At 46.9% G+C, this 15,000-nt stretch overlaps 1 protein-coding gene and 1 long non-coding RNA gene across 2 annotated transcripts in view; one reads left to right on the top strand and one right to left on the bottom strand.

Annotated features, from left to right (window-relative positions):
* The window catches only part of scg2b (secretogranin II b), a 2,676-nt gene extending 2,339 nt beyond the window's left edge, over positions 1-337 (bottom strand). Inside the window, exon 1 of the mRNA XM_049746819.1 lies at positions 210-337. The gene's annotated coding sequence lies outside the window, so the exon portion shown is untranslated. The remainder of the gene's footprint in view (positions 1-209) is intronic.
* Positions 338-619: 282 nt separating this feature from the next.
* The window catches only part of LOC125984736 (uncharacterized), a 19,799-nt gene continuing 5,418 nt past the window's right edge, over positions 620-15,000 (top strand). The window contains exons 1-2 of the long non-coding RNA XR_007487060.2: positions 620-1,073; positions 1,165-15,000. The exon at positions 1,165-15,000 is cut by the window's right edge and continues 5,418 nt beyond it. This is a non-coding gene — a long non-coding RNA (uncharacterized lncRNA). The remainder of the gene's footprint in view (positions 1,074-1,164) is intronic.

Here is a 15,000-nt window from a genome sequence, read left to right as displayed (position 1 = left end):
GATAGATAGATAGATAGATAGATAGATAGATAGATAGATGGGGGGCAAAGTCGAGAGCTAATTGAACGACGGCGCAACAAAAAAAAAAAAGTGCAATTCAATTTAAAGATTTTTATTGCAATCATACACATCAAATGTCCGGTTACTTGAATGTAACGCGATTGGGATAGCTTATGAGGTGGAATTGGTCGGTGAAATGCGCGTCTTACCTTTGAAAAGAACGCTCAGACAACAGCGGAGGTGTTGGGCATGTCCTCTTGCAGCTTTGTTGTGTTGTGTTGTGTGTGCAGCACTCGGACAGCTCCTCCGCATATATGAGCAGACACCTGACCACCGCGTCATCGCACAACGCACGCAAGAGCTGTGCTCCCTCCCCACCCTCTTTGAAAAAATAAAAAAGAGAGAAATTATTCACGTTTTTATGGCATGGCATGGCATGGCATTGATCGACTGGGCGAACAAAGGAGATATAGTCAAACGCATTTGGTAACGTAAAAATACGGCACAAGGAGTGCAGGAGAGTCAATGTTTTTTTTTTCATGTATAATAAAACAATCCGTTATTGATCCCTCAGATTCGTGTCAAGGCAAAGCAGCACAAAACAGAAGAAGAATATCACATGTATTTGTAAAGAGATGGATACGGATCGATACAAATATGGATGGATGGATGGAGGGAGGGACGGACGGACGGACGGATGGATAGATGGATGGATGAAGTATTGATCAGTGTTCTTCGATATTAGTACCACCCTAATGCCTTCATCGTACTTGTATCATCTTTATGAAAAGTTACATTTTCTTCTGTATGGCGAGGCAAGGGAGGAGTTAAAGCCTCCAGCAATGACTCACAGGCGCTGTCGCAGTTAAGCAGCCCCGCCCTCCTCCTCCTCCTCCTCCTCCTCATCCTTCTTCTTCCTCCTCCCCCTCCTCCCCCTTGAGAGCAGCCAACCAAACGTTGAGAAAGAGCCTCCGGTTGACTCGGGGCCAAAGTTGCGACACTCCCAACGTTGACAAGATGGCGACGCAGCGTGCCGCCGGCCACGCCGCATGTGGGGAGCGACAAGATTTATGGTGAGCCCTCCAACAGGCTTCTAAAGAGCACTTGTTTCCCTACATATGTGACGGTGATTGAATCAAACGCACCATTGTGTCTCCTATGCAGAAACACTGATTGTCCTCAATAGTTTGCGGATGACCTGGAGCCTGATGTCCTCCTGCACAAAAAAAAGCTCCAAAAATCTGAGCATATACCTCCTCACGTTTGTGTAAAAATGACTTTAGTGGTGCAACATGATAGTTCCCTATGCATAGCTTGAGTAACTGCCTTTTACCGCCCCTTCCAAAATAAGCCAACACAGCAACATGGACACAACTAACTGCAAGTGACTACATCCCAAAGTGAAAATGAAAACTCCTTCAGTTTATTATTTTATTCATTCATCACGGCTCTTTTATAGGCTGTCTTTGTCTTCTTCTTTTTTTTTATCATTGCAACGCAGCTGCTTTTCCATTGCATTTGCATCTCCGTGGAGTCCATTAGCGCCCCGCTGAAAAGCCAAAGCCCTCTCTTGATGTGCTCCTTTCTTCTTGGAAAAAAACCCATGGCTCCTTACTTGTCATCAGCCACTTGTACTTTCTAGGATGAAGTGCAAAAAAAGACTTTCCCTGTCCTGTTCCATAGCCATGATGTCGTCACACGCCTCTCTCGGCAGCAAACGAATCATTGTCTGCTTGCATTATCGACGGCCATTAGCAGATTGCTGGATTATGAGTATGCAGGCGTGCAAAAATAGAAGCAGTCACTTAAATGCTCAGCTAGCCAATGATGCGGATGTCGTGTGACGCCGGTCAATAAGAAATGATTCATTTACTTGCAATACTGCCCCCCCCCCCTTCATTGTTTGTTACTTAAATGTACCAATCAATCAAACTTCATTTATGTAACACTTTAGAGAAATCTAACTTCGTCTTTTACTTAAAAATGATGACTTATTGCTTGAGCCCATTCAGGCCACTGAAAAAACTGATTGATTGATTGATGGATTGATGTCTTTATTTCAAACATATTTAAAACATACAAAGAGAAAAAATCAAACAAATAACGGTTCCAAGTCCAATCCAGTTGATTTTCTGTTGAGGACACTTATACTTATTCATGCTTTTCCAGTTGCTCAATACTCCTCACCATCAATATCTTGGCCTCTTCTGGTGATCCATTAAGCTTGATGTGTATCTTGCAATTTCTGGTCCATGTACTCTGTATTTTCTCCATTCATTCTTCTCAGGTGACGTGCTTTCTTTGCAATGTCCGCGTTGGTATTTGTCAAATGTTCATTCATTCAAGATTCAAGAGTTTTTTATTCGCCATGTTTGAGCGTGCCAAACAAGGAATTTGACTTCGGTAAATCACAGCCTCTGTTCAACATTTAGGTGACTAACAACAACACTCAGGACATGTGAAGAACGAAAGATATTCTCAAACACCCCCTGATCTTAAACTCCCAAGAGGGCAAGGAAAAACTCAAAACTCCAGCTAGGGGAAATGAGAAACCTTGAGAAGAGACCACAGATGGGAGGGTCCCTCTTCTAGGATGACCAGGCTGCAATGGATGCAGAGAGGACACATAGTACAAACAGTGTAGACAAAAAAGGTGTGGCAAGCGGGATGTTATTGCACAGTAATGACTCTGAGACTCTAAGAGTGGTGTGAGTTCATCAGAGCGACAGCCTGGGGGAAGAAGCTGTCTCTGTGTCTGCTGGTTTTAGTGTACAGAGCTCTATAACGGCGTCCGGAGGGGAGTAGTTCAAACAGGCTGCAACCTGGGTGCGAAGGGTCTGTTGAGATGTTACTTGCACGTTTCCTGGTCCTGGACAGGTACAAGTCTTGGATAGATGGGAGGTTGATTCCAATTATCTTTTCTGCAGTCCTTATTGTCCGTTGCAGTCTGTGCTTGTCTTGATTGGAGGCCGATCCAAACCAGACAGTGATGGAGGTGCAGAGGACAGACTGGATGATGGCAGTGTAGAAGGTCTTCAGCAGCTCCCGTGGCAGGTTGAACTTCTTGAGCTGTCTCAGGAAGTACAGCCTCTGCTGGGCCTTCTTCCGGACAGAGTCTATGTGGCCGGTCCATTTCAGGTCCCGAGAGATTGTGGTTCCCAGGAACTTGAAGGTGTCTGATGAGAGAATAGTATTACTGCGGATAGTGAGGGGTGAAAGTGGTGAAGGGCCTCGCCTGAAGTCCACTGTCATCTCCACGGTCTTGAGCGGGTTCAGGTCCAGGTGGTTTTGGCTGCACCAGTGGACCAGCCGCTCCATCTCCTGTCTGTACGCAGTCTCATCACCGTTCTGGATCAGTCCGATGAGAGTGGTGTCGTCTGCATACTTCAGGAGCTTCACGGAAGAGTCACTTGCGGAGAAATCGTTGGTGTAGAGGGAGAAGAGCAGTGGGGAGAGGACGCATCCCTGAGGGGCTCCAGTGTTGGTGGTCAGGGTGTCAGATGTGATGCTCCCCAGCCTCACACGCTGTCTCCTGTTGGTCAGGAAGCTGGTGATCCACTGACAGGTGGAGGCAGGCACCGCAAGCTGGATGAGCTTCTGTTGGAGGATGTCAGGAGCGATGGTGTTGAACGCCGAGCTGAAGTCCACAAACAGGATCCTGGCGTACTTTCCTGGGGTGTCCAGGTGTTGCAGGATGTAGTGCAGTCCCATGTTGACCGCATCATCCACCGACCTGTTTGCCCGGTAGGCAAACTGGAGGGGGTCCAGCAGGGGGCCCGTGACATCCTTCAGGTGGTTCAGTACTAACCTCTCGAAAGATTTCATGACCACAGATGTCAGTGCAACAGGTCTATAGTCATTCATACCTGTGATGGCGGGCTTCTTGGCCACTGGAACGATGGTGGAGCTCTTGAAGCACGAGGGCACCTCACACAGCTCCAGGGAACGGTTGAAGATCCGTGCAAAGGTGGGCGCCAGCTGCTCAGCGCAGACTTTCAAGCAGGAAGGTGACACGCCGTCTGGGCCCGGTGCCTTCCTGATCTTTTGTCTCCGGAACATCTGGCGCACTTCCTCCTCGCGAATCTGGAGTGCGGGCGCGGCCTCTGCAAGAGAGAGAGTCGGTGACCACGGTGATGGAGGTGTGGACAGAGCAGTTGTGGGGGGAGGTGAGTATGTGGATTGTGTGGATTGTGCTGCAGGAGGTCCCGTTGTGTGGGAGGACCGATCAAACCTGCAGTAGAACCTGTTTAGCTGGTCAGCGAGCCTTGGGCTCTCCACAGGACGGGGGGTTCGTTTCTTGAAGCCCGTGATGCTCTGCAGGCCTTTCCACACTGTTGAGGGATCAGGATTGGCAGAGAGGTGTCTCCAGGCTCTCCCCGTAACACCTCCTGTCTTTCCTGACCTCTCGGTTCAGTGTGTTTCTGGTCTGCTTGAACAGGTCCCGGTCGCCGCTCCTGTAGGCCTCCTCCTTGACTTTGCGCAGCCTCCTAAGGTTCGGTGTAAACCAAGGTTTGTCGTTGTTGTACGTGCAGAAGGTCTTAGTCTGCACACACAGATCCTCACAAAAACTGATGTATGATGTGACAGTGTCAGTGAGTTCATGCAAGTCTGAATTTGCAGCTTCAAAAACACTCCAATCGGTGCAGTCAAAGCAGGCTTGGAGGTCCTGCCTTGACTCCACTGTCCACTTCCTGACAGTCCTCACCTCAGGCTTAGAAGTTTTTAGTTTCTGTCTGTAGGCAGGGATCAGATGAACTAGACAGTGGTCCGAGAGTCCTAAAGCTGCACGAGCCACAGAGTGGTATGCATCCTTAATTACGGTGTAGCAGTGGTCCAGTGTCTGTGCCCCTCTGGTGGGACACGTTATGTGCTGTCTGTATCTGGGGAGTTCGTGTGCGAGGTTCGCCCTGTTAAGATCACCCAGAACAATGATTAGTAAATTTGGTAGAAGTTTCTCCATGTCTGTCACCTGGTCAGCCAGCATCTGCGTGGCTTCACTCGCACGTGCGTGTGGTGGGATGTAAACAGCCGCCATGACGATCGAGGAGAACTCCCGTGGTGAATAGAACGGCCGGCAGTTTATGAAAAGTGTTTCTAGGAGAGGGCTGCAAAACTCTTTCAACACCATGACATCGGTACACCAACGTTCATTAATGTAGAAACAGAGACCACCTCCCTTTGATTTTCCGGAGAGCTCCGCGCTGCGATCTGCACGCGTAAGCCGAAACCCAGCTAACTCCATGGCGTGGTGGGGGGTTCGTTCGCTAAGCCACGTCTCAACAAAACACAGCGCGGCGGATCTGCTGAAGTCCGTGTTCCTTGAAGTGAGGAGCAGCAGTTCGTCCATCTTGTTCGCCAGGGAGCGGACATTCGCCAGATGAATTGACGGTAGGGCAGAACGGAACCCTCTCTGCCTCAGATTTACGAGGGCTCCCGCTCGTTTTCCGCGTCGCCGCCGTCGCGCTAGCTTGTATAGCACCGCCGCTCCGGCTAAAATCTCCGACAAACAGTCTGAGTCAGAGAGAACAGGAGAGAAAATACCAGAAGAAGACTGACCGATGTTTAACAGTGCTTCTCTAGTAAAAGTGATCCGGGATGGACAGCAGAAGACACAGAAAACACACAAAATAAGACAAAGAAACAGAGAGCGACTCACCGTGGCAGCCATCCGCGGCGCCATCAGATATATTCATGTAGATGTCTGTGACTTTGAGCAACTTACCCTGTCTTAGTTAGAAGTGCCATTTTGTGCTTCCCGTTGACACATTTCAGAATGACTGACTGCTGGCCTGTCGTTCCGGTTTTGTTTGGGCAGTGGATGACAGGCTTCAACCAACTTTTCTTGGGTTGTCCCCCCCCCCAAAAAAAAACACCAAATGTGAGGCAGGGCGGAAATCACACCCTCACCTCTGAAGAGTGAGGGCGAAGATGGCGCATGTCAAAGCGTGCACCAAATTTTGAGGCGGCACCCAAAAAATCTGGGTGAATTTAATCACGGTTTTGCCACGGGCTCCCTTGTATGTCATTTTTCTTATTCATGTTTGCATTTGAAGCTGTCAAACATTTAACAGATTACAAAGTTAGCTTTTATTTTGGAAGAATGACTCATTCCAATATGAGTCACTGCCAGCAGAAGATGGGCTCTCGCCCATTTGTTTGTTTCCATCGTCGTCTTCATCACCCCGCAGCCAAGGAGAAGAGGGGAGAGTCTCTCCTCGTGGTTGTCATGGCACATCTTCTTTTCATTCCACGTTTCCATGGCGACGGCGCTTCGCCGCCTTTCAATTGCCTCCACCTTTTGTTTCTTTGCACGCTTGCGTTTACCATCCTTTCCTCTAGCAGGCACCTTCTCTCCCTCCCGATAGAGCTGCACCAATGATTGTGGCGCCCGCCGGAGACATTGTGTCACCTAGGCTGTCAGGTGTCAGAATGGAGCTTTAATTGAGTGTGGATTTGGAGCAAATTAGGGCTTAGATTTGGCCAGACGAGTGGGAGCGAGGTGCTAAAGTGTGGCTCTGTGGGCACATCCTGTTTGAAAAGGCCACTTGTCACAAAACCAGCGGGAGGGAAGGAGGGAGGGAGGGAGCCTATTTCTGCATTAATGACATAGCCTCACCGGCTCTCTGTGCCTTTCACCGCTAATGGCCATCTTTTCCGTAAAAGAAGTTGGCTCACTAATGGATGTTGAAGCATACGCATGCAAAATGAAGTTGGCCACCTTTGAGCTAAAAAAGGCGAGTTGTGATAGACTGCGAGCTTCAGATATATGATTTATGTATTATTAGTATTTAGCATTTCATTTCCTTTCATGAAACTCTTCCTTCGGTCTCTTCTACATTTGATTCTATTACGGTATGTCAATTGACATGGATATGACTGCACAAATTGGTTCTTGATTGCTTCTTGTCACTTTGAATGTCTTCGATGCTGCTCCTTCTTCACTCCACTCTTTTTCTTTCTTTTCATGGATGCGCGTTGGCGGGCGCAGCACTCCACAGTGCTCCGGCTCAACCCTTTAAACAATAATGCAAACAGATGATGTTAGTGTCTGCAAAGGGCGAGGGGAGGGGAGGGGAGCGGGGTGGGTGGGTGGTAGGGGAGCTTTGGGTGCATGCGTTTGACGCACACGCACTGACGTCATTGGAGCAGCACAGGCAGGCGCCCAATGCATTTGGGATGCAGAAACAATTTCCCGTCAAGGGAGCATCATTAAAGCCTACGCTGAAATACATTCTATTTATAACAGCGAGTGAATGCACCTTAGTGTCGATTTGCATTTGAAGTGACATACTACATTGAAATCAAGTTTTGTCTGTACATCCACATTATGACCTCTTGCGCAATAGGACATTACCTGCCTTAAAAAGATGGGATTATTGTGGTATAGAAGTTATCTTCATCAATATTATGTACAGTGGCTATAAAACGTCGACACAACCCTGTGCCAATGCCATTTTTTTGCTGATGTGTGTGGGATCTAAGCCATGGTTTGGTTTGGAGAGAATGAATGATCATCGAAGCGGGTCGTTGGGAATTAACCCATCACAGTTCAACTATGAAAGGCCCCAGGGCTGTATCCTGTGATCCTAGTTAAGATGAAAAGTATTTCATTCACGCCCACAGCCTTCATTTCACCTGCTCCATGACCTCCTTCCAACCATTCCTCAGCATTCTCCCTTTCAGCGTTGGCTTCGCCCGCCGCTCCCCGTTGACTGTGTGGTGATGCTGCTGTCCTCCACCTCCCTCCCTCCCTCCCTCCCTCCCTCCCTCCCTCCCTCCCTCCCTCCCTCAATGCTATAAATAGCCAGCATCATCGGTGAGTCATCGCCCAGACATATGGGTTCCCCCCCCCCCTCTCTAGCTCTCTCTCTCCATCCTTACTGTCGTATGTCGGCGTGAGCGTTTTAATAGACCTCCCTCACGCCGTTTTGCACCTCAACATTGTGCCTGGCATGTTGCCGCCGCAGGGCACAGCCAAAGGTCACTTTGAAAGAAAACTAAAGGCGGAACAAGAGCGGGGGAATTTTTTTCTGCCATGCACCTGTATGTTGTGTTACATGTGTTATTTTTCACCAGTGAAATGAATTGAAGTACCGCTATTGTTATTGGCAGCCGTTTTAGTTTTGATGTTAGTCTTTTGGACATACATACTTATTAGTCTGAGTCACATTTGAGTCAGCTACTACGTATACCAAATCTGATGTTTATTCACAATAATTGGATGAATTCCTTACACATAAAATGAACCCCATTTGTGACAATCCGTTTGGCCAAATGCTAACAAAAAATGCTGGTGTTGTGGTGGTGTTACACCCCTTTAAGCAGTGGCTATTTGAAGACAAATAATGCAGCTAGATAATCAAACAATGCTCACAAGCATATACATATTCTTTATCCTCTGCGAAGAATAACCATGACTGCTACTTACTGAGCAACCGTAACCATCTCCTTCATGCTTGTCTATACAACTTGAATAATGCCTCTATTTACTATTTCCTTCCTTCCTGCTTGTGTGTTCATTATGCTAATCGTATGAAAATATATGAGGACCCACATCGGTAGGACAAGGACATTTTCTTTCTGCCTTGTACTTTAGCCCTGGTTAGTCACCTCTGCTCCCTGCTTTATTGGCACTTGTTACGCCCTAATCCTAGTTGATCCCCTCGCTGTGGGCGGTGCACCTCAACCATCATTCAGGCTCCAGGATTTCATTAGTCTTTCTTCCAGCCGACACCAAACCCACGCACTCTGGTGGAGCTTTCCTTGGGCAAACTCCAATAAGGGCTCGCTGTGGCGTGTGTGCAGCAGCAGCGCAGCAAGGGCCTCTGAGTCAGACAGAGGGCAGGGAGAGGACTTAGACTCGTTACATTAGTCGTGGGACAGCAAAGAGCGAGCGCATTTCTTCAATATGGAAGATGTCTGTCAGGTTCAAAGTGCTAACTGAATATCTGAATAAAAGAAAAGGATCAGCAGACAAAAACAAGTGAGGCAGAATATTGATTTTTCTCGCGAGGAGTGCGATACAGATTGCTTTCTACAATCTGACTACACTAAAAATCTGTTTACACTCTCGCTCTTTTTGTTTGGAACGCCCTACCCACAGTGTGAGACGATTATCCCCTGAGGGTGAGGGGAAAAAGATTGTGGGCTTCGTCTCGTATATCAGCAAAACAGTTTAAGCAAAATTCCGAGAGATAAAAAGAGAAAGTGATGTTCTTTAAGGAAGATCAGAAGGTTCATGACGCATCGTTTGATGTGATCTGTTCTGGTGGATGTCATTTTTCTGCTGAGATGTGAGCAGTATCTTGTTTGACACAACCGTCATCTCGCCCCTGACTCAGCCGTAATCCTTCTGTTCCGTTGCACAAGATAAGAATAAGCAAGGCAAAGCAGCAAGCATATTGAGCAGTAATATTATGAATAAGTACTCATTAGAGAACGCATGATAACATATATATACAATTTTTCTAACAATTCCCCCCTGTTTATCATAAGTTCTCGGGGACTAACTTATCACCCATATGGCCACTTCAAAAGATTTTCAGCCAAGGGATCACATTTCGCAAGAACTAATTTATACTTGGGAGGTAATTGAGTCTTAATCGTCAAAGCCAGAGTCAGGAAACAAATCGGACACGTTTACCACAATAGATTCGCTGACAGAGTCGTCACTAGAGAAAGAACTCCCGTCGATCGAAAGGTCATCCCTTTGGAGCAACGGAAAAGTCTTAGCTGGTGGAGAGATACCAGTTGTAATTAGCCTGCTAATTAAGGATCGGAGACAAGGAATGCAACAACATCCACACAGGGTCAAAATGGCAGAGAAAACGGCAATTGAGACCAGGACCGAGGAAACCAGGGTGCGGTACTTTTCGAACACGTTCAACCAGTCGGTCCAAACCTCCGTGTTCACCCCACCGTGTTCCTTCATCTTCCCATTTAAGGTCCGCAGACCCTCAAGGGCCCAGGACAGGCTTCAAAGTCAAAGTCAGCTTTATTGTCAATTTCTCCACATGCCAAAGACACACAAAGAAACCGAAATTTCGTTCCCCCCTATCCCACGGTGACAAGACATGGCCCACAACAGACAAACAAGTAAACAAGTATAACAGCGTGCTGAATAAATAAATAAATAATGAATGAATGAATAAATGAATAAATGAATAAATAAGAGGAGCAAAAAAAAGGAGCAGGTGCGTTCAGAAAAAGCGCAACAGTGCTGCACGCTACGCAGAAGGGGGTAGCGAGTTCAGGGTCCTAACAGCCTGGAGAAAGAAGCTGTTGGCGAGTCTGGTGGTGCGGGAGCGCAGGCTGCTGTACCTCTTCCCAGAGGGCAGAAGGTCAAAAAAAGAGTGAGCCGGGTGACTCACATCTCTCGCAATCGAGGTTGCCTTGCGGGCGAGATGGGAGGTGTAAATGTCCTTCAGGGAGGGGAGCGAAGCACCAATAATCTTACCAGCCGTATTCACTATGCGCTGCAGGGCCTTCAAGTTCTGTTCAGTGCAGTTACCACCCCAGACAGCAATGCAACTGGTGAGGACGCTCTCAACGGTGCCACGGTAGAATGTAGACAGGACTGTCTGAGGAGCACATGCACGCCTGAGCTTCCGCAGGAAGTACAGGCGGCGCTGAGCTTTCTTTGCCAGTGACGAGGTGTTTTCGGACCAGGAGAGGTCCTCACTGATGTGCATCCCCAGGAACTTGGTGCAGCTCACTCTCTCCACCACAGCACCGTCGATGATCAGCGGCAGGTGTTTTGTGTGACCCTTCCGGAAGTCAACAACGATTTCCTTGGTCTTGTTGACGTTCAGCAGGAGGTTGTTGTCCCTGCACCACGTGGACAGAAGGTCAACTTCCGACCTGTACCGAGTCTCGTCGCCCTTCGTGATGAGACCCACCAGAGTCGTGTCATCAGCAAACTTCACTATGCGGTTGTCGCTGTAGGTCGCAGTGCAATCATGCGTTAGCAGGGTGAAGAGCAATGGACTGAGCACGCAGCCCTGGGGGGCCCCCGTGCTCAGCGTGATGCTGGCGGAGATTTTGTCGCCAACACGCACCACCTGAGGCCTCTGACAGACGAAGCTTCCGTCGGCTGCAGTATTATTTGGAATAAATGTGCAACATTGCTCACCAAACATGGCGCAGACACCGCCCTCTTTTGAGAGTAGCATGTCAAGGGCCATTCAATTCTGGAAAGCCATAAGGGAAGTAGCGGCCAGTTGGGAGTGGACCGCCTTGAAACCCGCCTCGGTCCAGTTTCCAAGCCTCTGCACGTTGTAATGGATGTAGTTAATCCTGTCAACATTTTTGTTAAGAGTACACCACCAACATAGGGCGGAATCAAAACCAGCTGCTATCTGATTCACCAGCTTATACTCATCCGGTACTCCTCTAGGAACACCAATGGCGTCTATGTAAGTTGGATTAGCTGCGCCCTGCCATTCGGCGTTTCGCTTCGTTCTCGGCCAGAATTCGGGCACTACGGAAAGATGTTAGATCATAAGAGGACATTGGTATCAAATGAACAGGAAACAATAGGGTTACCAAAGCGCAAATTCCAGAGCTGTTTAAAGGCAACCTATCATAAAGTTTACTATTACACCAAAACCAAATATCACTACGAGCAATGGGCAAAAAAAGGGGCAGTGACATTGGTCATAGACCCACACCATGGAGTAGGTAGGGCGCCGAGCTTCTCACCGGTACCAGGTAATCTAATGCATGTAAAATTACCCTTAGCTACATCGGATGAAAAAAGGGGTTTATATTTTGTCATAGAGGCAACAGGGTAAACCTTATCCCATTTAAAACAATCATGAGTGGGTGAAATGGATGAGTTTAACATTAAAACAACAGCACACTTAGGAACTATATTTGCAGGTATGATTTTTAAAAGAGGTCTTGGACCCATACATGCAATGCAACTGGTGTTAGCCATCTTTGCGGCTTGCTCAGCCATAAGCCAGTTGTTGGTTTGACCGCTTATTCCTGTGGAGGCTAAATAGCTGTCTACATCAGTGAGGAGCATACTTGTGATTTTTGCTCCTGCTGACAGGGTGTAATTATTTTTTGTAACGGGACGGTCTGCGATCGACATTGTTTTGTTAATGCAAATAGCAATAGGAAACTGAGGATCAATTCCAGAGGACCAAGCCCACAGTTGAAAACCCCAACAAGAAGTGTTAAACAAGGAGGCATTTGGAGGACGAATTTGACCATCAGGGAGTGTAAGAGTCAAAAGGAGGCTTGTGCCCTGATTCTTCAAAGTTACTCGTTTAGCAAAGAACACAGCCTCTTCACTGGAACCAGAGGGCCAAAAATCTTGCGTTTGTGTGGTGACAAGGGTGCCCCAGTCGGTGCTAACTGGATGACTAGTTAAATACCACCAATATCCGAGCCATTTATCCCCAGTAGTGGGGTGACCATTTCGAAAACCTTTCAAACTTTTCATAGGTAAAATAATAGAAGAAGATGTATTAGGAGCCACAGTAAACATTAATGAGTTATTGTAAGTCCAAGACAAAAGCCATGGCACGCAAGTTGGACCGCGGACGGTTTCTGGTGTACAAACAACATGATCAAAAGGGGATTTTGTGTTGCGCTTATGTCTAGCAATTTTTTCCCATGAGCCATATTGATTAGAATCAGCGTTGGTAGTTGCCTGAGAGAAGAATGTTCGAGGCTCATGGTACTCTATCCATACAAATAAAATAACCCCCGAAAAAAAAAAAAAAAAAAAAAACAATAACACAAACCAGCAAAAGCAACCAAAAAGCACATGGTAGACTTTGCGCAGGCTACAGCCTGATTAAAGCACTTTATGAATGACTCTAATGCTCACGTTTTGGATCTCCTCAGAGTCAACACCCTGAGCTTCGGGTTGGTGTCTTGGAAATTGGCTTCTGCTAGCTTTCGTGTCAACCCTGGATCTTGGCACCAGGATCAGGCACTATTACCAGACTTTGCTCACCTTCCGTACTTGAGTTGGGTCTGCGGAGATCACCTTTTTACAATGAAATAAATGCAAAAAACAAATAAATACAGAAAAAACAATATTCTTTCCCTTCACATTTATGTAATTGGATATAAACCATATGTATTGTCTGAAACGGATACAATGGAGTCGGGAACTTTCCTCTCTGAGGTCTTAAATTGCCTTGTGTAAAAGCTGCAAAACCGTATGTTGTATAAATAGCTTCAACTTCTTTCACCATACCCCCCTGTCGAGACATGGGTGACCCCATGACTCGAAATAGCAGCCCATTTGAACAAGTTACGAGGCAAGACAGGTTTGCCCAAAGGTCACACAAAAAGACCATCAGTGTTTTTAGTTGCACCCCGCTTTTCCCAAGAGAATTGTTCCTGGAAGGGGCTCTGAGACTGCATGTCAAGCAACACATCAGGGGAGATGTGTGACATCGAATCATGATCAGTGAGAGACCAGAGGACATGGAGCCGGCCTTCTGCAGCAGCCTTAGTGTATTTGTCAGCAAAAGCATTACTGAGACAAACAGGATCAGAGCTTGCAGTGTGAGCAGCACATTTGCAAACCGCCACCTTTAAAGGTAGCTGGACAGCGTCCAAAAGTTGAGTTAGTAATGTGGAATGGGTGATGGGCTTCCCCGTAGAAGTTATCATGCCACGGTTGCTCCACTGCTAAGCAAAAACGTGCACTGTAGCAAAAGCATACTGACTATCAGTCCAGATAGTGACGGACTTGTTTGCAAACAATTTGCAGGCCCCAGTCAAAGCAATGAGCTCAGTGGCCTGTGCTGACATATAGGATGGCAGTTTAGCAGCCTCCAAGACTTCGTCGGCAGTAACAATGGCATACCCAGTAAGGGTCACACCAGATTCATTTTTCTTAGAAGACCCATCAACAAAAACCACATGACCATCTGGCAGAGGCGTATCTTCCAAATCAGGCCGAGCCTTTGCAATTTGTTGAGCAGCATCGACACAATCATGGAATTCGCCGTCGTCAGGAAGGGGAATGAGAGTGGCAGGATTGAGTGTCGTGCATCTTTCAACGGTCAGGTGCGGCTGAGACAGCAACATAGCCATGCAGGAAAGATGACGTGCAGGCGACAGAAAACTCACTCACTCACTCACTTACTCTCTCACTCACTCACTCACTCACTCACTCACTCACTCACTCACTCACTCACTCACTCACTCACTCACTCACTCACTCACTCACTCACTCACTCACTCACTCACTCACTCACTCACTCAATTTAAACTCTAATGGAATATGTGGATGTCCATATCTGTTTCATCAAATTCTAATCCTACTTTACCTTTGTATAAGGCACAGGTGTCATTACTCGAATTGCAAATTATCTTCACTTTTAGTAATATTTTAATTTTAAATATTAGACCAGTTTTTAATTGTCTGATTTGAAAGCGAGTTACTCGTCAGCTTGTTTTGCAGCTCCCACAATATGAGGTGCTCACACATCTACTCCGGTATGACAGTCATACCGGCCCTCCAAAAGAAGCCATGACTACACTGCGGCCCGCGAACAAATGAGTTTGATACCCCTGGCACAAGGGATAGCCTTCTCATTGATCAATCGCTTATCTTAAATCATGCTTTTCCTCCTTTGAAGCGACTATGTACTTCAAACCCAAACGGCACCATTTTATAGGGAAAAAAAATTGTTGAATTTATTCGTTTTCGACATAATACTGGTCGCAAATTTGCATGTAGCGCATTTTTGAGTTGATCATAGACATCAGTTGAACACTCTTTCTGGTCTGTGTCTAAAGTCTTCAAACAACTCTTCTTTTTGTTTAGTTCGGCCAATGTCTGTGTAATTTGCTCTATGTTGGAATTTTATTTTTATCCTGCCCAATAGTTGGTCAATTTGTATTTGTAATGGCACCCCGTTATATTCCAATGGACGGCCCTGGAGATCAAAAGGACTCCAGGTGCCTTTAACGCTTGCCCAATGTTTGGTTAAGAATGCCATGAAAACCTGTTGTGCTTCATCACCT

The sequence above is a fragment of the Syngnathus scovelli genome, chromosome 17 (assembly GCF_024217435.2).
Source record: "Syngnathus scovelli strain Florida chromosome 17, RoL_Ssco_1.2, whole genome shotgun sequence".
NCBI lineage: Eukaryota > Metazoa > Chordata > Actinopteri > Syngnathiformes > Syngnathidae > Syngnathus > Syngnathus scovelli.
The sequence above is the reverse complement of the archived record's forward strand: the minus strand, read 5'-3'. Positions and strand labels throughout refer to the sequence as shown.